This window comes from Rhinolophus ferrumequinum, chromosome 2, assembly GCF_004115265.2.
Source record: "Rhinolophus ferrumequinum isolate MPI-CBG mRhiFer1 chromosome 2, mRhiFer1_v1.p, whole genome shotgun sequence".
Taxonomy (NCBI): Eukaryota; Metazoa; Chordata; class Mammalia; order Chiroptera; family Rhinolophidae; genus Rhinolophus; species Rhinolophus ferrumequinum.
The window spans coordinates 71,699,228-71,720,656 of NC_046285.1; the positions used below are offsets into that span (position 1 = coordinate 71,699,228).

At 41.8% G+C, this 21,429-nt stretch overlaps 1 pseudogene; it reads left to right on the plus strand.

The window, feature by feature from the left end:
• Positions 1-17,801: 17,801 nt before the first annotated feature.
• On the plus strand, positions 17,802-17,990 carry LOC117032841 (ATP synthase membrane subunit DAPIT, mitochondrial-like; annotated as a pseudogene).
• Positions 17,991-21,429: the final 3,439 nt, after the last annotated feature.

The following is a 21,429-nucleotide window of genomic DNA, read 5'->3' on the forward strand; positions in this document are numbered from 1 at the left end:
ACCTGTTTCCTCACATGGATGTAGTTTCTTAACCCTACCAAAATTTTACTCATCCCACAGTGTCTGGTTTTATAATCTCAGTCTCATTTCAGTCTGTGATAGTATACATTCTCTGAAACAGCAGTAAAGACCATAGGTGTTCATTTTTTGAGTTTATTAAGTCATTCATTTGTTTAGTCAACAAATATTTCTGGAATACCTGCTCTGTACCAGGCACTGTTCTAGATGCTGTCAATCTAGCTGTGAACAAAGTTTCTGCTCTCCCAGACCTGACATCATAGTACAAGGAGAGGGAAAATAAATAAAAAAACAAATGGTAGGGCAAAGAATGATAAATGTTATGGAGAAAAATAAAATAGGGCAAGTGCTAGGGTAGGAGGGATACCATTTTATATCAGGTGGTCAAGAAAGGTCTCACTGAGGTGGTACTGGAGGAGGGGGAGGAAACCAGGAGGAACCTCTGGGATGAAATTTTAGGGTAAAAGGTGTAGCCAGTACAGAGGCCCTGAGGCAGAACAAAGCCTGGCATGTTCTGGGAAGGACATTGGGGTGATAGGGAAGAGTGATCTGGGGAGAAAACGGTGGGAAATGGGGTCAGAAAGGGAGATGAGGTCTAGTAGGTAATGGGAAGGACTTTGAGTTTTGCTCTGAGTGAGTTGGGACTCCATGGGAAGGCTTTGACTAGAAAAAAAATACATTATTTGACATATTTTTAAAAGGCTCACTCCATATGTTGTGTTGAATCTAGATTTCAGATAAAGAAAGAAAGAAAGAAAAACAAAGTTAAGGAGCTTTTGCAGTAAGAGGTGAGAGATAGTGGTAGCTTAGACAAGATGGCAGCAATGGAGGTGGTAAGAAGTGGTTAGAGTCTGGATATGTTTTGAAGAAGGAACAAAAAGATTTTCTGATAGATGGAGCATGTGTTGTAAGAGAAAGAAAGGAGTCAAGGATGACTCCAAGGTTTTGGTCTGTATTTTAAAAAGATTATGGAGGGAGAGGAATTGGAAGTATTGGGTCTAGAGGGCTTATTTAAGAACATTTGTTGTAAGGGAGAGCAGTAGCTATAGGGAAATGTGGAGTCCAGGGAGGTTTCGTTCTATTTTTGTAAGATGGGTGGTAATTCAGCACGGTGCATGGTGCTGGGAATGACCCAATAGGAAAATAAATATTGTTGATCAGAAAAAATAAAAGATAATTGCTGGATGTATGTTTGTGATAGGTAAGAAGGGGTGGGATCAGTGTGTAGTGAAAGGGTTTGGCTTTAGACAGGAACCCAACTAGATCACCCAGGGCAACAAGAGAGAAAGCAGGACATTTACGTATAGATGCAGTTAGTTGGGAGAAGTAGGAGTTGGCGGAATAGGGAAGTTCTCGTCTGAGAGCTTCTATTTTTTTTTTTCCTTTTTCTCTCCATTGAAATAGAAAGAGGTAAAAGGATGGACATGGTGCTGGAAGTTTGAAGAGAGAAGAGAACATGTACAATAGTGATCTGAGGAAGCAGAAGACTGAATGGATCTTGACCATGTAGAAGGACTATCAGCAGCCCAAGGGCCCACTTGAGGTTGGGAGTCACGAGTTTAAAATGAGACTTGTCAGTGTGGTTGTGGATATTCTCTCCAGCCACAATCATGCTAGGGTGCAGGTGAAGAGTAAAAGAGGACTTGGATTTAAGCAGAGTTTTACCAGGCAGATGTGATGAAGGAAAAAGGAACTTAAGGGAATATAATAAGGACAGTGAATGTAATGAGTTATTGTTTTTCGTTTTTTTTATTTTTATTTTTTATTTTAATAGTACTTAACACTGTTATTTAAATAATAAAGCATGCTATTTCATTGCCAATCCATAATTATACATATTTTATAGAGTGTATTCAGGAACTTAACGCTTCAGTACCCCTGTGACTAGCATTTTTGTGTTTTATTGTTTAAAGGATAGAATATCAGTTTAGGTGTGGGCCTATTTGGGTTCATCCTGTTTAGGATTCTCTGCACTTCCTAGGCTTGTATGTCTATGTCCTTTGCCAGATTAGGAAAGCGCTCAGTCATTGTTTCATCAAATAGGCTCTCAATCTCTTGCTTTCTCTCTTCTCCTTCTGATACCCCTATGATCTGAATGTTGTTATGCTTGATGTTGTCCCAGAAGTCTCTTAAACTATCCTCATTCTTTTTAATTCTTTTTTCTTTTTGTAATTCCGATTAGGTGTTTTCTGCTATCTTGTCTTCCAAATTGCAGATTCGATCCACTGCTTCATCTAATCTGCAGGTGATTCCTTCTAGTGCATTCTTCAATTCAATTATTGTAGTCTTAACTTCCTCCTGGATGTTTTTTATGGTTTCTATGTCCTTTTATTACTTGCAATCTCTTTGCTGAATTTCTCACTAGGTTTCTTGAGCATCACTATAACCATTGTTTTGAACTCTGTCTCTGGTAAGTTGTTTGCTTCCATTTCATTTAGATTTTTTTTCTGGATTTTTCTCCTGTTCTTTCATTTGGGATGCATTCCTTTCTGTCCTCATTTTGGTTGCCTCTCTGTGTTTGTTTCTATGTATTAGGTAGATCTCCATGTCTCCTAGTCGTGGCCAGGTGGCCTTTTGTAGTAGGTGTCCTGTGGGGCCGAGTGGCAGATTCTCCCTGGTCACCTGTGTTGGGTGCTCCAGGAGTGTCCCCTGCATGGGTTGTGTGTGCTCTCCTGTGACAGTTAAGCCTTGATTGGTATTGGCATGTCAATGGATGGCATTGACCCTCAGGCTGACTGGCTTTGGGGTTTGGCCACATCTACAGCATATGGGCTGCTGTGTGGGAGGCTTACCCAACTGGATGAGATTTGCCCCCGTGGGCTTTAGTGCCTATTGAGACTGCTCTTTGGGTGTGACACTTGTGGAGCTAATTGGGTTGTGCTCTGCTATGGTCTGAAGCCAGCCTCCAAGGGTGTTTGTTCTAGGGCCTCTTGGGAGGGGATCCAGTGCAGGCCCAAGTCAGCCACTGTCTGTGACTGGCTGGGGGCTACCTGGTGGGAGCTACAAAGCAATCTGTGTTTGTTTGCTGCCTGTGCTAAACCTGGAGGTGCATGGAAGAGGCCAGGCTTCAAACCGAGGATAGATGCCATGAGTACTGGGCCTGAGGTAGCTCCACAAAAAAGCCAAGACACCTGGAGGCCTGCTGCCACCTGCTGGCTCCCTTAAGGTTCAGCCACTTATAAAGCCTCATGTGGTACCTGAGTTGGGTGAGGCAGGGTTTCAGGGAGTCACTAGAGTGGGAAGATTTGTGGTCACCGGGTTAATGTAGACTCTGGTTTGGTGCCAGTGCTGAGCCTGGAGCAATTCAGCAAAAATCTCAGAGCACACCGAGGCCAGTCGCTGCCTGCATAGGGCATGTGGACTTGGATAGTTTTCGAAAAAAGAGTGCAATGCAGGCGGCTCATTGAGGAAAGTGCCTTCAGCGGCTCATTAAAGAAAGTGCCTTCAGCGGTTCTCGAGTTGGGTGGGGTGGGGTTCCAGCTGAATCAGCAGGGAGGAGCAGTGGAGCTCACCAGGCCAATCAGATTCAGATTTGGCCATGTGGGGGTGGGCTCAACATAGGAAAGATGGCGCCCGCTTGCTGGCGGCTCAGGAGAAGGACCCCTCACCAGGGAGATGCTGACTGTCCTCCAGTCCTCCACCTGAGGCCACACACCTCAGCCTGCCCCCTGTATGTCTCTGAGGCCCCCCTCCGCTGGAGCCCAAGGTGAGTGCCTGCGAGTGAGTGTGTGAGTCTGTGTGTGGGCCGTTTAAGAGGTTGTCTGGGTTTCCCTTCTGCCTTCCATCCCACCCAAATGGTCGGAATCCACACTATTTTTCACAGCCAGCTGCTGTTCCCAGCACCAGTACTACAGGCTGGAGAGCCTCACTCTTCCAGCGGGAATCTCCGTGGCAGAGATATCCCCCCTGATTCTCAACTGCCACAGGGAGGTTTGCGGCCCATTCTGCGTCTCTGTCCCTCCTACCACTCCCATCGTCATTTCTTTATATTTTTAATCATAGGACTTCTGCTTGGGTAGACTTTGGATGGTTCCACAGGTTGATTTTTCTATAATTTAATTGTAATTTTAATGTGTTCAAGGAAGGACACAGGCACACTGTTTATCTACTCTGCCATCTTGGATCTCCCTTAAAGGGGTATCTGTCTTCAATGCAGCAGTGAATTATTGTGAATGATGGGCCATGGAATGTAAGCTGAGTAGGGGGAAGTAAGATCTTAGGGGGGGCGAGGGACAGTGAAGGGATGGATTGTAAGTTCTGGTGAGATTGAAGAATTGTTGGAGTTGGAGTATTAAAAGAAGTGGCTGGAAAGATATGATCAGTAGGTCTGAGAGTGGAATGCACGAAATGGCCAGGTCTAGGGTGTGGCTATGGAGTATGTGACTGAGGCGAGAGAGAAGACAATCATTTATCAACGTTACCTGGGTCTTAGGTCTCCAGAAAGCACAGAGAGAAGAGGAGCCATATTTTGTAAGTTATTGCCTTTCTCCCCAACCACCTAGCACAGCACTGATTTTTATAGCAGGGCTTCATTAATGTTTATGAATAAGTATTGAATGAAAAGGTCAACCACTGAGATTTCTCTGCAATCTACAAGTCTTGCTGACTGAATGCCCACTGAGGAATACAGAAAAAAATCAGGGCAATGAGACTCAGATTTTCTACTATAATCTATTAGTTTCTGCATTTCTCGCCCCACCCCCACCCCCACCCTGCTCCAAAACCATTACCAAGCCATTGAAATCAATTAAAGGGGATCCCTAGCCTTAGAGGGATTAACGTTTCAATTATTCAAAGCCAACCATAGAATTCCATGGCAGGAGATGATTTGTAATATGTGAAAGCATAAATTTTGACTTAATTTTGAGCCTTAGCTGCTGAGTGAAACTAGCCAGCTATTTAATGTCTACATCTCAGAATTGCCATGTTATTTTATAGCTATATCAGATTTGTAGACATTCTATGAAAGGAAGAAAACAAATTATTTGTAAAAATTGCCTAAAAATGAAAGCAGTACTTTCACTGGGAAATCTATAAAGGTGTCTGCCTACAAACTTCAAAAATGTAAAAAAAACAAAAAACAATTTTTACATCATTTTACTTAAATGGGCTCACCACTTTTATCTGTATTTCAGCATGTTGCTATATACTCAGGCCAAAAAAGGTACACAGCATTGGGGGAAATTATCTTTAGCAAAAACTAGCATTAGTGACAATCTCAGGAAAAAAACAGAAAAAACCTTTTGGGGTCATGGACTGGAAGAATGAAAACAAACCAAGATTAAAAAAACAAAACAGAAACCTTGTCGGATAAAATGTACTGCCTTACCCAGCAGTGGAGAGATAATTGGGAGGCTGAGGCTTATAGCAATCAATCAAATCTGATCACACAACAGCTTTGGCAAGGAAGAGATCCGAGACTCAAGTTACTGTTGTTTTGGCAAGAGTCTACTTCCTCTCCACTTGCCCTGCCCACAGTGACAAGGTCTTCCTGGGGATTGGGAAGGACAGTAATCCTACCCTCACCCCCCACCCCCTGTGTGGTCCTCACCCTGTTGTTTTTCTCTGCAATCTACAAATCTTGCTGACAGAATGCCCAAACCACCCTATGCGATAGGTATTAGTATCTCACTTCAAGGATGTGAATTGAAGGTTCAGAGGGTCCAAGAGATCTGCTGAAGGACATCCAGCTCATACGTAGCAGAGTGGTGATTCAAACCAATCTTCTAGATCCAGGTCAAGCCTTTTTCACAGCCCTATATTCATGAAAGTCCAACCTGGGGGTATTTTGTCAGCTCAGTGGGGCATTCGTCCTAGCTTATTGATGATTCCAATTAGGATTACCATTTGGGAAAACAAGAACATCCTGGAAGCAGGTTTTTAAACTTGTCTTTAAGAGGATTGTGTCTCATATCTGTTTCTTCCCCTTTCAGTTCCACTCCCCTCCACGACCTTACCCCAGGTAATTATTGTATCGAAGCCAAAAATTCTGCCACTGTGCCTCTTTCTTCCAAACCAGTTTTTGCATTGATGTAGATTAATTTTTATAAGATACCAGCTTCATTATTTATTTCAAAACATTCACTGGCTGTTGTTCTCAGGATCAAGTACAAACTCCTTGGCTTGGCATTCAAGGCCTTTACAATTTGGCCCCAAACGATGTGGTAATTGTATGTCTCACTCCTCCACCCCTTGCCACCCCAGAGTGTTCATATTCCCGAATCTGAATCTTTATGTCCCATGTTCACGCTGAACGTAGTGCCCTCATCTCTTCTCTTACACCCATGTGTTCTATTTCTGTTCTTTCAAAGCGGAGGTCCATGCCCACCTCCTCGCAGCCTTCACCAAAACATTACAGCACTTGGTGATCCTTTCAGGGCGAGTGCCTTCTGTTTGCCCCTCCAGGTCCACTTTCCACCTGGCTCTGAGCCCCAGGAAGTGAGTTGCCATTAACTAGCTCTCTTACTCCCGAATACTGAGTTCTCTTTATGGCTTTCTTCCACCTGACACTCACCTTTGTAAATAGCCTTTTGAAAAAGTTAAAAGCTCCTAGAATTCCCAATTTGAATCTGACATCTGTGTTCTTCCAGGACCCTAACTGATATCGCCAGCCTTGTTTATTGCTTTGAATCAAATCCACCTTGAATTAACAGCTATTTTCCTTTGTGATCACATAGTCCCAGCCTAACTAAAGTTTCCTGACGGCAAGAAATATGTATTAAACTCCTGTGTATGCTTCAATGTCCCCCTGACCACCTCTTATCCCAACAGAATTTAGCACATCTTTTATTATTAGGTGTCCCTGTGTGAAAAACAACCACATTGGTTAGAAAAAGGAGAACTATTTAAAGCCTTAACAAACACACACTTGAAAGTATCCAATTATAATGGAAATGGGTAATTGAATGACTCCAGGCGTTGATAATGATATATTACACCTTCCTTTTCCAGGTAATTGGTTCCAATTTAGTCCTGCTCAGAATTAAGCTAATTATTCCAAACTCAAAGACATCTCCATTGGCCTCAGTTTACTTACTTCCTGGCCCATGGAGGACGGCTACGAAGGATAGAACTGACGTTAAGAATCTGACAACAAATGTTTTGTCCCTTAGCAATGACTTTTAAAAACCTGGAAAACAATTTTCTAGAAATCAAGAACAATCAAAGTTTTTATAAAAGATAAATCTACCTTCCACGACTTTTGTAAAGACTGAAAAAATAATAAATATAAAATACTGAGCTCAATGCCTGCCATGTGGTATTAGTCAGTGGGGTAGCTCCAGGCCCCCCGTTATATTCAGATGTATATAATATATAATCATATTAAAATACAGAGTTTTACATACAAAACGTACATAGGTTTATACATAGGTTTATTTATAAATGTATTGCCTAAGTTAAATGCAGCATCAACATAATACAGATTGTGCTTTTAGAAATTTAAGCTGAGAACAAAATACATATGCTTTTAGTTATAGTAAATATGCCATACATTAAGAGAAATGACTATTTCCCAAAATTTATAAGCAGGAGAATTGCTGCCTAAGACAATTTGCTGAAAATTAAATGTGATGTGTACAGTCTTTGTGGTGATTGTGAATTGTAGATATGGAAATGTTTTGATTAGTTTAATTGCCCTAGGCATAATAATTAACTATAAACTTAATCTCTTTGAATGGTTTAAAAACTGCTTTAAAACGAAAGACCTCTGAATCAGTTAATAAGAAAAGAGAGTTACAAAGAACGAGCTAAAAAGCATTTATATTTCCTTGTAAAAATCTCATAAGTAATGTGAAATTGAGGACTGCATTACGCTGAATCCTAACTGTAGGTTGGATTTGGGTGATTTGGGCTTGTTCAGATTGCCTCTATTTCTGCTTCTTTCTTATCCTGCTTTTCTTATGCTTCTGCTACTTGAGCTCTGCTTCTTTGCAGTCTTTTTTGGTCTTGGCGTCTACTATCCGGTAGCTTCTGTTGCCTGTCTCTTTCCGCGGGTCCACTGGCTCCCTCTGCACTCTGCTGTTGGCTGCGTCTGTGCGTATCTAATGTCACAAGTTGGGGGATCTTCTAGAAGATCAATTGCCACCCATACAGCATATCTGCTGGGCTGAGCTGTAGCACCAGATCAGTGCCAGCATAGAGCTGGCTGCTCTGGTTTAGGAGCTGCTCCAGACTCTACTCCAAACAAATGTAGCCAGGGGATGCTGATATCTCCATTTGAGAAACTCCTCAAAGTGGTCTGCGGACACAGTGGCACCACTGTTACTGGCAGAAGAATATATAACCATTCCAGGAGAATGACCTTTGAGGTTACTTCTAATTCTAAGTCCATGGCAGCGATTCCAAATGAGAGTCAATTAGCGTGTATTGGATGAGTATTGCATGCCAGGTATTCTCACATACACTGGCTCATTTACTTCTTGTAATAAACCAGGGACTGTTTTGTTTTGTTTTGTTTTGACCATAGTTCATGAATCTAAAATGCCAATAGTTGTAAGCTGACCATTATTTTACATACTACTAAGATTGAAAAAATATTGCCAATTAAGTTTTGATGCAATATTCTCTTAGCACGTAGCTTTTTCTTGTGTACATGTCTAAAGAGTTCTCTTAGACTTTATTCAGGCATAGCTTTTTACTACATATTTTTATACGTACACTGAAAGGAAAATACATCAGAATAAATTAGTTAAAGTATTCTGAAAACCTCTTTACTTTTGGAACCTGATTCTTCCAAATGACTTTTCTGTTGAGTCGTCCAAAGGTGCCTGTGTTTTTGTACTTGACGTGGTCCTCTAGGCCATCAAGGGCATTTGTGATCCTGCTGTGCTTTAAAGAGTGCTCCGCTATTGTCTGATATTTTCTTTCATGCTGCTGATACCCATTTGCTGGTTTTGATATGAGGACATTGTTTTTACATTATTGGCAGTTGTGGGCTCATGACACTTCCTCAAATTGTTCTCAAATGGACAAGGCTATAGTTTTCCAGTCAAGCCATCAGGAATAACAAAAAATCCACTTGTGCATAAGCAATAACAGCCGTGTCACGACTGCCCTCTGGTTGTCCAGACTGTAAGATGCTGCCAATTGCAAGATGTTAAAATGGCAAAAGGGAATCAACAAAACACATGTTAATCTCAATTTATAGATGAGGCTCAGGGCCGTTTTACCCGATTCCCTGTGGAAGAGGTGGGAAGAAAATTAACAGTTACTAACAGCTACTTCAGGGGGCGCTGTAGACCCTTCATTTGTGTTATGGCATTTGATGCTCAGAAAATCTCTTTGAAGTGCGTGTTACTTTGCAGATGAGAAAACTAGAGCTAGAAGATTAAATAACTTGCCCATGATCATAGATCATCAAATAGCAGAGCCAGAATGTAAACCCAGGTGTTTCTTGTTCTGATCTAGGCCAGTTCATAAAGATTGGAATGGAATTAGAGGATTGGGCAAGAAAGACAACTAAGATTCAGAAAAAGTGTTTAACAGATGAGCAAACTATCAGTATAGGGGACACACGAATGAGTGGATGCAGCTCCCTTGTGTCTGAGATCCGGTGGTTAACACTGTGTGAGTGAGAAACACTGTGTGAGTGAGAAACACTGTGTGAGTGAGAAAGCGGCCCCTGGCTTGCCGCCTCTTATACCCTAAGCTTTGGGTGGGGTCACATTAGCTTTCAAGGCCGTATCACATCGGAAGGTCACAGACTGACAGTCATATTCTTCATTCATTTCTTACCATTTCATCTAGCCTGCTATAGATTTGACCACGTCCTACTATTGAATCTGAAGTCCTTACTTTCTTTTTTCTGTTTGTTGTTGGTGGTGGTGGTGGTAGTAGTGAAGGTGATGGTGGTGGTTTGTTTATTTGTAGAATCCTACAAAAAGGATTCTATTTTATAAGGAAACCCCAAAGACATGAGTTACATGATTTTTCCCCCTTTCATTTCATCGACTAGATAGACAATAGTGACAGGAAGTTATCTAGTGTAAAAATAACTTGAAATGGGAGCACTGCTGTTTCAGAGTGTTGTACCTGAGATTAAGATTTCCACTGTGGCCAGAAGGGAATGGCTGGACCTAAGATTTCATCATTACAGATTACATTGCTGCTCCGAGCTCCGCAAACTGTTGGTGCGCAGCCAGGGGGCTGTGTGTCTAAAATGCAAAGGGCAAGAAGTCAAACCAAAATGAGGCTAGATCTCTCCACAAGATGGACGTGTTTAGGAGGTTCACTGTGCAGTTAGTTCCCATTGCTCAGATGCTTCTGGGGCATAGCTGTGGGAAGCAGGGCCATCTGCCTCTCCAATGAAGCCATGGCAGGCAGTCTAATTCTCAGCTCCACTAAATGCCCTTGGCCAGAAGTAACTGGTATGGACTCAAGGTCGCTCACCTCCTCCTGCATCCCGTCCACACCCAGGAGAAGCAACTCATGGAGAGGTCTCTGGGGAGCTATGTGAGACGAGGTAGATTTCAACAGATTTCAGCAGCAGTAACTACCTGCCTTGTATTGAGAACATCCCATTTTTCAGATGTTTCTCACATTTCATCTCATTCAAGCCTCACAACTATCCTATGAATATCTACTATTCCTGCCATTTAAAAATGAGGATACTGAGATTTGAAGTGGGTGAAATGAGTTGGCAATGGTTCCCATGCCCAGCAAATGGCGGGGTTAGCACTCAAATTGAGGTCTAAGTGACTGCCCAGACTCTCTTTTGTCGGCTAGGCTGCACTGCCCCACAGTTTGAACACCCAGGGCCTGGCTGACCAAACAAAGATTCCTACTGCACAAAGTTTTTCAAAATAAACAAGAAAAGAAATGCCTGCAGGTTGAGGAGAGCTCTGCTTCAATTAAAAAACCCCATAGATTTCAAAACAAACACGTGAGTAAACAAAAACAAGAGTTTTATATTTTGTCCTGCCTTCAAGGCTGTTTGCCCACGTTTTACATTGTTTGGCTTTGGTGCCAACCCCTTCCATTTTCTTCAGCTCTCTCTTTAACAACCAACCATCCTACATCCCATCTAGCTCCAAGCTGTCTGACGCCCTGACCCTGCCCTTTTGGCCCTGGCCTATATCCGAGCTCTACCCTGGCTCACCCCAATTTTAAAACCTACTGCTTTGGCACCTTTCATACCTATAATTATTATCTGAACACCTCTTCCCTTGAGTTCAGCAGACAAAGTTGGCAAAACAGCTCCAGACAGAAGGTATCTGGGAAATGGATGGGAGTTGAGAAGATGAGTCTCCCAGATTTCCTCACAAGGCCTTGATCTTCACATAAAACCACTGAATTGGACCATCCCAGACGCAAAAATATCTGCATGGCAAACCAAAGTTGGGGAGTCAAGTTCTGATGACATTCTAGGGTTGATTGTTGGGTCTCTGATGTTGGCGAGCTGGTAGCAGAGATGTCCATAGGGATTCAGGTCTACTCAGTCCTAGTTCAAGGTGTAGTGGTGGGGTTTCCAGGCGTGGAGGACTACGAATCTTTGGTGTGTGTGTGTGTGTGTGATTCTCACTGAGAAGGTGCAGTGCAGGAAGATTGTGTTGGGAGGAAAACTAGAAGCTGCGATTCAAGGAGGAAAAGGTAAGCAGATGTGAGGTATTTTGGAATTTCAAGTAATCTTTCCCTCTCATTCAAAAGCTTTTACTTTTATAAACCTGTCTTCCTTTTTTCTTGTTGGTCAATTTATTCACTCAACAAATACTCTATTGTATCTGCGTTCCTAGGACTCTACATTCACTTTACTCAGGGAAAAATTTCATTCTCATTCAATTTCCTTATGAAGAAGAACATTATTCAAAATATGCCTCCCGATAGCCTCTCTGGAGCACATGATTGACTCTTTGCTGCATCGTCTCAGTTAGTAAGACATTTCTCCTTAGGGAGGCTCAGTAAATGCTCAGCTGCCTCCCATAAAGGAAGTCCAAGGAAGATGCAGACCCACCATTCATTCTGAGATACATATTGTTACCTCAGTACCATCCAAAGGAGGATCCTGGCATAGCAGTGTGAGAGATTTGCCAGTTCTAAATGAATGATTTGCCCTTCCACTGGCATCCTATTGTCCTTAAAATCAAGAGCAGATAAGAAAGAAGAAAAGAAGGGAGGGAAGGGAGTGGAGAATAGAAAAAGGAAGGAAAGGGAAGAGAATGGGGAGGAAAGGGAAGGAAAAGAAGACAAAAACAGCCATTTTACCCTGCTGATCTGAGGAGAATAATTCACTGAACAATGAAGAGCATCCTAATCCAGGGTCCAGGTGTGTGTGTGTGCGTGTGTGTGTGTGTGTACACATGTATGCATGCATGTATGTGTTTATGAATACAGGAACATGTGTAGTTTTTGCTACTGCTTCTGAAGTTTTATTAAAATTCATCACATTCGATCCATGCCCAGGTGCTATTTATTTGCTTCATAACTAAGGTACAGCTACATTTAACTTACTAAATAGGCCAGGCTGAACAGCCCCCAGAACTAAACAGGAGATGCCTCTCTTTCTTTGACTCTGACTTAACATTCCTTGACTGAGTTGCTGATGGTCTGTTTCAATTTAGACCTATTTCTTCTCTCCAACAAGCGTGAGTTCCGGTCCAAGGAGAACATATATGTTCAACTTGTATCCAAATTGCGTGTCTTGGTGACCATATTAGTACAGAGGGTAATTACCAGGCTGAATGAGGCCCAAAGGCATTCTGCACAATGACTAGCACTCTCTCTCTCTTCTCATTCAACTTTCAACCTCAGGGTCAGCCAAAGGCTCTCCAAAGCTTTGTAAGGGCAGATGTTTCACTGCCGGATCGTAGTATCTATGTCTTGCCATGTTTCTTTTGTTCTGAGTTTTCATGGACTCTTACACAAGAAAAAATTCTATTTAAGAGAGTTCAGTTCTGTTTTCTTGGTAATTGTATTATAATGTTCATCAGAGTTACTCGTTATATGAGTAGTACCAGTGAGTTACAATCGAGTTACACAAGTATATACATGTTGTGTGTATGTTTGCTCTACTCCCACAGGTTATGACACTACGAAGGGCAAGAACCTTGTCCCTCTATTCATCTTTCTATGCACTTAGTAGATACTCAATAAATATTTATTGCAGAATTCATAATAGTTGTTATTTCTAAACAAATGCTCTTCAAGAATGGGTAAGAATTTTCCGGTGTTAAAAAAAAAGTTGATATTCCCTTTGGTAGAGAGAGAACAGGTCCAAATTGCTGAGTAGCGTAGAATTTGTTTAATGGTGTCAGCTTGGGCACAGCACCATTATTTCCAATAGTGAGTACCAATGTTAAGTGCTTACTACCTACAAGCACTGTGTTGGACGTCTCATTGTTTTTCTAATCTATTCAGTAACCCTGGATGTAAATTTTATCATTTTCATTTTAAAGGGGGGGAAGTGAAGCGTAGAGAGGTTTTCTAGCCTGCATAAGATTACACAGATTATGAGTAGTGCTGCTGAGATTCTTATCCGAGTATGTCTGCATTCATCCCCTGCATCTTCGCATTTCTCATACCCGAACACTAAGGAAGAAATAGAAACTTTAAAAATTACTTGGAATATGTAATTTATGCAGCAAGTAGGTTTTTCTGAAAGCAAAACTGTTTAGCTTTAAGTAGCACTTTAGAATATATTTAGTATCTGTGTACATATCACCTTATTTGATCTTCACCCAAGCCTTACAAGATACTATCTATATTTTTATAGTCTAGAGAATTTATAATTGTATTGAATCACAAAGACTGGAAAGCCTGCCCCAGGACACATGGACAGAAGTAACATAGCCAGAACTAATCACAAGATTTTTGTGGTTTCCAGTACATGACTCAAACTTCCAAAGATTCAACATCCCAAAGATAGCAAGAAATCCTAAAAGACGCAACAGAGAAGCAATCAGCAGATGGGCTGTAGTCTAACACTATGGAAACAGAATTGAAAGTCAAGTATGTGCTAAAACATAATGCTTACAGCATGTACATTCAAAGAACATATATAGCAACCACATATCAGTGAGTGTGGGGCATGGTTTCCATAGCAATATGATTTATTTCCAGTAGAACCTGTCAACTTAAAAGAGTAGGCTTTCCCTCATTAAAAGAAACAAATAAAAATTTCATCGATATTTGTTTTTCCACTATATAAAGCTCATATGGTTTGGTTATGGCAAAGAGACAGTAATTCTCGCCATAGAGCAAACAGGAAATAAGGTCACCATTGTTTGTCTGGAACAAAATGGATTCCTGTTAGTCTCAAGATACTGCAGCAAACAAAGAACACCGTGTACTAGACGTGTCATGCCAAGGCTGGATGTCTGGCTCCTGCAGATCTACACGTCAGTGCAACGCCAGCCAGTGTATTATAGTGCACAGAAGTTAAAATTGCCTTCCTTAAGTAGGAAAAAAAATTTAAGAGAAAGAACAATTTTCTCCAAGAAGGAGCACTTAGCCTCGAATGGGGCAGGAAAGCCTAGACCTAGAAGAACACAACAGTAATGAAAGCTAACATTTACTGTGTGCTTTCTCTCTCAGACACCATGCTAAGATTCTCCTACAAATGATCTCAGTTACTCTTCCCAACAGCCTCGTGAGCTAGGTGCTAGTACTATCCCTGACTTATGTGAAAACCGATGCGCAAACGGTTCCACATCTTGCCCAAGGGTACACAGTGGGAATGGCAAAGCTCGGATTTGAGTTTTGGAAGTCTGGCCCCAGAATCTGCACTTTTGGCCACTCTTCTACACCAGCAAGGAAATTTAGAAAAGAAAGAAAGAAAAGAAAAAATGTTTCTTGCCCAAGCTCCCACACAGTATCATAAGTGACCGAACTGAAGATCTTAGACTGCAGGTTCACTGGGATCTCCATCACGCCAGACTAGCTCTTCATGCACAAGGTAGGACATTAGGAGAACAAAGAGACGCGTGAGAAGCAGGATGATGAGAGCACTAAAGGCAACCCTTATCCTCATGCCTTTTAATAAACGTACTTGTTCCTCTAATTTCAAAGAGCTCGCTCCAAAACCCCCACCCACCGACAGCTCAAACCCTGCTACAGCTACTTGAAAGGTGTGCACAAGTTTTGGTGGGGCTACAATTTGATTAGCTGATATTTATTGAGTCTCATATTTGAACTTGAAAGTCCTCGGCCATACAGCGGTTGTTGTGTTTGGAGAAATGGGGTTGGATCTGCATTCCTTTTAGCCAAGCAGTGATAATGTTGTAAAATGACTGCATTCCACACACCAGCTATCTTGGCTGACCTTGTAGATAAAAATATCTTGATTAAAAACAGGGACTTTGGTAGCCACTTGATGAGACAGAAATCAAAAAAGTTTGTCTATGAAAAGTTTGAATATGAAGATAAGCATTGGACAGGCAGTTTTGTATAGTGATTAATAATGTCACTTTTAAGGGGGGGTTCAAATCTCAGCTTTAGTATCTAGTAGGTCAGTAACCTTGAGCAAGTTATATAACCCCTCTAAGCCTCAACTTCCTCATCTATAAAATGGGGCTAATAGTACTACGCTCTCAGTGCTGTAGAAATTAGGTGAGATAACCAATATTAAGCAGTTAGAACAGTACCTGGCACACTGTAAGCCTCCTCATCCCCCATTCCTTTGCCCTGTGTTCTCCAATAATACTGAACTTTACTTAGTTCCCCAAAATGCCATGCTCTCTAAGGCACCAGTGCTTTCCACTCTGTCTGGCAGGCTCTTCCCCTAACTGTCCTCTTGAAAAACTTATTTTCAGTCTTCAAGTTTAGCTCAGTGATTCATGACTCACCCAGGCACTCTTATGTATCTCTTCCAACCTTCCACTGTTTCCAGTAAGCCACCATTACAGTGCTTGTTAAATTGTAATGATTTGCCAGCATATCTTTCCCTTCATTCCACTCTTTGAGTACACGTTAATGCTTGGTGCCCAGCACAGAGACTGGTACATGAGGGCCTTCAATAAGTAGTTGTTAAATAGGTGAACAGGCAAATGCCAAGTTTCAATATAAAGTTCAGGCTTACGAGCTCTGGCAATTAAGTTCAAGAACTTGTTGAAACGATGTTGCTAACCATTTTTTTTTATATCAGAGGGATTATTCACTATGAATTTGTACCAAGTGGACTATCAGTTAACCAACTTTACTATTTGGAAGTGCTGAAAAGGCTGCATGAAAGAGTTAGACGAAAACGACCTGCACTTTTTACCAACAATTCATGGATCTTGTGTCACAACAATGCACCAGCTCACACAGCACTGTCAGTGAGGGAATTTTTAGCCAGTAAACAAAGAACTGTATTGGAACACCCTCCATACTCACCTGATCTGGCCCCCAATGACTTCTTTCTTTATCCAAAGATAAAGAAAATATTGAAAGGAAGACATTTTGATGACATTCAGGACATCAAGGGTAATACGACAATAGCTCTGATGGCCATTCCAGAAAGAGTTCCAAAATTGCTTTGAAGGGTGGACTAGACACTGGCATTGGTACAGAGCTTCCAAAGGCGAGTACGTCAAAGGTGAACGTAATGATATTCAGCAATGAGGTATATAGCACTTGTTCTAGGATGAGTTTGCAAACTTAATTGTCTGTCCTCGTATGTTCAATAAAATAAGAGACTCTCTAGAGGTATTAATGTAATACAATCAACCAGGAAGGCTCTAACCATAGAATCTAAAGTGCATTCCCATTTTGGTTTTAATTGAACTCTAAAGCTTTAAAAATTATAGATCAAACATAATTAGGCCCAGAAGAGATTCTAGATCATATTGTGACAGAAGGAGACTCGTGAGGCCAGTGGAAAGAGCCAGAGATCATGACCCAACTTGCACCAGAGACATTCCACAGGATTCTGATTCTTATTTTCTGTCCTAGCCAGCAAATTATCATTGATCTTTTGCCACCTAGTAAATATTCTGAATAATAATGCACTAAGAGACATGGGTATATAAAATCACACCAAGAATAACTATTGTTATTTCACACTAAACTAAGGGTCTATAGAAATAGTGATATCCCTTTCCTTGTTCTAAAGGGATGGCTAGTTCTTGGGAAGGTTCATCGTAATAGAAATAGAGCTAAGAGCTAAGTCTGCAAACCAGCCAATCCACACAGTTCAATGCTGCTCTGACCTAGACTGCTGTAGCAAGCAGGATACCAGCAGCAATCTGATAGAATATTTCCACATTTTCTAAATGAGAACTAGAAGAATATGCACTAATGAAAAACTTTGTAAAGACACACTGAAGAATGCCACCTCTTCTGTAGCCTGCTGACCAGCCAGGTAAAGCTGTATCAATTCACAAACAATGGAGAGAGTGAGACAGTTGTGTCAGAATAAACGCTGTGTATTCCAGAGGCTTCTGGGTAAAGGTCCCAGAGAGCAGAGGGAAAGGCAAAGCTTACTCTCAGGCAGATCCCATAAGAATTTCTCACTTCTAACCAGATTGCACAGGATAACTCAGGCTTGGAGGGGACTCTGCAGTCCCATCATTGGCTTTCATAGACTACAGTTGCTTTTGTAGATACCACCTGCAATGTCATGGTCGGAAGAGATGTGTGTGTGTGTGTGTGTGTGTGTGTACATGCACGTAAGAATACCACCATATATTCCTCAAGATACAGGACAATCTGATACTTTTTAAAACATCAATACTGGGGAGGCAGAAGTGTGTCCAAATGGAGACCTGCAGAATCCAGTTTACAGGGATTCTTCTGGCCGAGCCAAGGGGCAGCTCTGTATGTTGAAGCACACAGGCTGCAGAATTTGTGCCTTTTGCAAGACTGAAATCATGGCAGGTCCAGAAACTGATTCTCAATTTTAGTTCACCAGTATTAAAAAAAATATTTCAACTCTTCTACTCTCACAGGTAGAGTGAATTGTGTACTGGCCGCACATGGAGGCCTTGCTTTGATGATCTTATCCTTCAAGTTAAGGTCTAAAAAAAACTCCAGCTGTGAAAGCAACATGTGGATTCTAAACCATCTGTACCTCATCTGTTAAGTTCCCAAGCCCGGAGAAGCTAATGTCAACTCACCATGTGAAACTCAATTTGTACAATAAATTAGGAACTTGGGAAAAAAAGAATCCAGTTTACAGTTTTCATCACCTTCCCAGTGGGTTGTTTTCAGGTTTTCATTGGACAACAATGGTTATTCCCTACTTTGATATTTATTTCCACGTGGTAGGCACTCGATGCTTATATGCTCCCTCACTGATTCCTCCCCAGAGTGGAGGAACTAACTCTTACTGGTGACATTAGGGGAGGAACCAGTCAAAGGGACCTTGGTCCTTTCTTCTCTCTTTCTTCTAGGGGGTCAGCTGCTCACAAAAAGCAAGTGTTGTTTCTGAGTCTCTGTGCTGTAAGTTTTTCAGTTAGGACAGCTCCATACGGGGTGACTGGTGACTGTACAGATGAGCTTGTGATCAGGTGGGTAAGTCTGCCTGATTCTGGGGTGCAGTATTAGGAAAGTCCTTCTTGCTGAACTTAAACCTCATTCATGAGCATAGCCTTTACCAGCGAAAGAACCGATACATTAGTCTCCATCTGCCTGATTGTTCTGTATATACGAATTGGTTCAAAACTAGGTCAGGAAAAAGAGGTATATTTACAGGCTCCCTATAACCCCAATAGGTTTGCAGACATAGCTGATATTCCTCATTGCGTTACCACCTTGTCTTTGCCACAGCAGGACGGATAGCCTCTGGTCTTCAGAGAGATGCTCAATAATCAGGTGGATCTATAAGATAAGAGCCCTCGTCTTCAGTGTTTGCAATTTCCATGGTGCGAATACCAACACCATGCCTGATTGCAAGCTAACATCATTGAACAGGGTTGGAGGGAGACGTACACAATCCAGTCTCTCCAGCCAATAGGGAGACAACTCAGCCAACTTTCCGCCTCTCTGTAGAGCCAGAAAAAACATCCTTCCAGAGAGGCAGATGCCTCTAGCATGAGGCTAGATACACACTGTCCGCTGGAATTCCTGTTTGGTGATTGTTTGCTGCCCTAAGAACTCGCTCAACTATCGTGAAAGGCCAAGCTTTTGTGCCATATTCAGTGGCAAGTCTACTGTTGGTTCAATACATAATTAAAAGAAACAAGAGGATAACAAAGTCACCTTGCAGGTGGCCACACCAGGAGCCAGCCCAACATGGATTAGAAGGACTTTCTTTCTAAATTCCTGCAGCTATACATTTCCCTGGTCTTATTTTGGGATTTGGTAATCACTTCCCCGTCATGTAAGAAAGGTCATTTTTCTTCTCACCACATACACACAAAATGGTAACTGTGGATGGGACGGATGTAGTAGCTAATATTATGGTGGTTATCGTTTTGCAGTTTATCAATGTATCAAATCAACACATGGTACACTTTAAACTTACACAGTGTTATATGTCCATTATATCTCAATAAAATTGTGGCGGTAGGGGGAGGGAAAGAAAGAAGTAAGCAAAGGTCATTTTTCTGTTTCTAGACCTGATTTTCTAAGCAACAGATGTATTCGAGTTTGAATTCTGAATACTAGTTGAGTGATCATAGGTTGGTTGCTTATACCATCCTGAGCTTTATTTTCATATATGAAAAAAATTGAGATTGTGATATATTCCCAGAAGGCTGTTGGAAATGTTACAAGCAATGTTTCTAAAACACCTAGGATGGTGTGTGACTAAGGCATATATGTCTAAGGCATATAACAAATGGTAGACATGGCCAGTGATCACTCCTTTGTTGGGGCAGACGTACAGACAGCCCAAGGAGACGAGGTGGCGAGTGAATGCAGTTCCTTTCATTTCCTTTTCTGTTTCCTCAATTTGTGATGTTTACATTATTTTTGCCCATGTTGCCAAACTGTACCCTTGTTCTTTTTCCAATTCTACCTTCTTCTCGGTCTCCCCCTCAGTGGCGTGCAGGGGCAGAGGTGGGCAAAGGTAGAAAGACATCTCATCAACCAGTCTTCACTCTTAAGGGCCTACAGGAACTGTAAATAGCAGTGTGTGGAGGCAGGGCCCTTGCTCCTGGCAGTGGATAAAGAAATAATGTCCTTAACATGTTCTATATGATTAGCATTTTTTCATGTTATAAAATCTGCATTTTTAGTACATGCATAATACTCTATTTAGTACACATACCATAGTTTGTAATAATTCACTTAACTAGATCCTTAATTAGGTTGTTTTCAATATTTTACCATTATAAAAAATTCTTCATTGAACATGTGTATGTAAAAATTTTGCCCACATTCCGATTATATCTTTAGAAGGATATACATATACATCCTGGAAGATGTTGTAGTGTTTTTATATATAGCAAGCAGGAAATACATTCTTACCAGAAACACTTCTGAAACCATCCCAAGCCCTACCCAAAGAAAGCTGGGCAGTTTTCTTCATTGTCAAGTCACAGCGATGTTCTAGACTCGTTCCCTTCTCTGTGACTACTTCTTCCATTATTTTTACATATAACTTCCTAAAATAATCCAGTAGACGCAGGACAAAAACATAGTTCAGGATCTTAGTAAATCTTTTTCGTAGGGTGGGTTTCCCAAGAGGAGGATGGCCTCAATCAATGTGGTAGTCTGCTCTGTCCCGTGTGCCCCTGGCCAGTTACTCTCCATGACTGAAAGATCCTGGTACAGAAAAGAAGGTTTGTTTTCCTGATTCTAATTTGGCTCCCCAATAAGGTGCAAGGGGTGTGTCTTAATATTTGTGTCCTTCCTGCTAAAGCTGTAAAGCCTGTGAGATGCTGGTCTCAATCTGACAGTCTCCTGGACTCTGCATTCTGTGCCCCTGAGAACATCTCAGGAAATGGCAACTGCAGGACTGTCAGAGACATTATCAAAGCTTCTCCTGACAGAGTTTGGGTTTAATTCTTCTGTCCACTTTGAAAGGAAGCTTATCCCGTTCTATTTCTAAGCGTGGTCCATTGGTCTCCCCTCACAGTTGGTGCTCGTTACCATCTCCTCAGTCTTCCCACCCCCAACCTGCATTAGCTCAAGTAGAAAGTCTTCATTTCCCTCTAATTCTCCCTTTCAAAGGTGTGTCCACTAAACCTGCTTATTTTCATAACGGGAATGGTGAGCTGAGAGGGTGAGGAGACTACTGATTCCAACTCAGAGAACTAACAGATGTGGCATGTCCTCTCTTTGGGGTGCCACCATTGCCTTGTCTAAAGTAGGAAGCTGACCTTTGGGGTGCTGGAGATGGAAATGGGGTTGGAAGACAAGATCTAAAAGAGGCCCTGGAACCTGTGGCACAATGGGAAGGTGGGGCAGACCAGCCGCTGGCAGTGGCCTAGAGGGGCAGAGGTGGGCAAAGGTAGAAAGACACCTCATCAACCAGTCAGAACTCAGCATGCAGACGAACGGCATAGCATGACGAAATTTAAAGTGCTTAAAGAAAGAAATCGACAGTTCTTA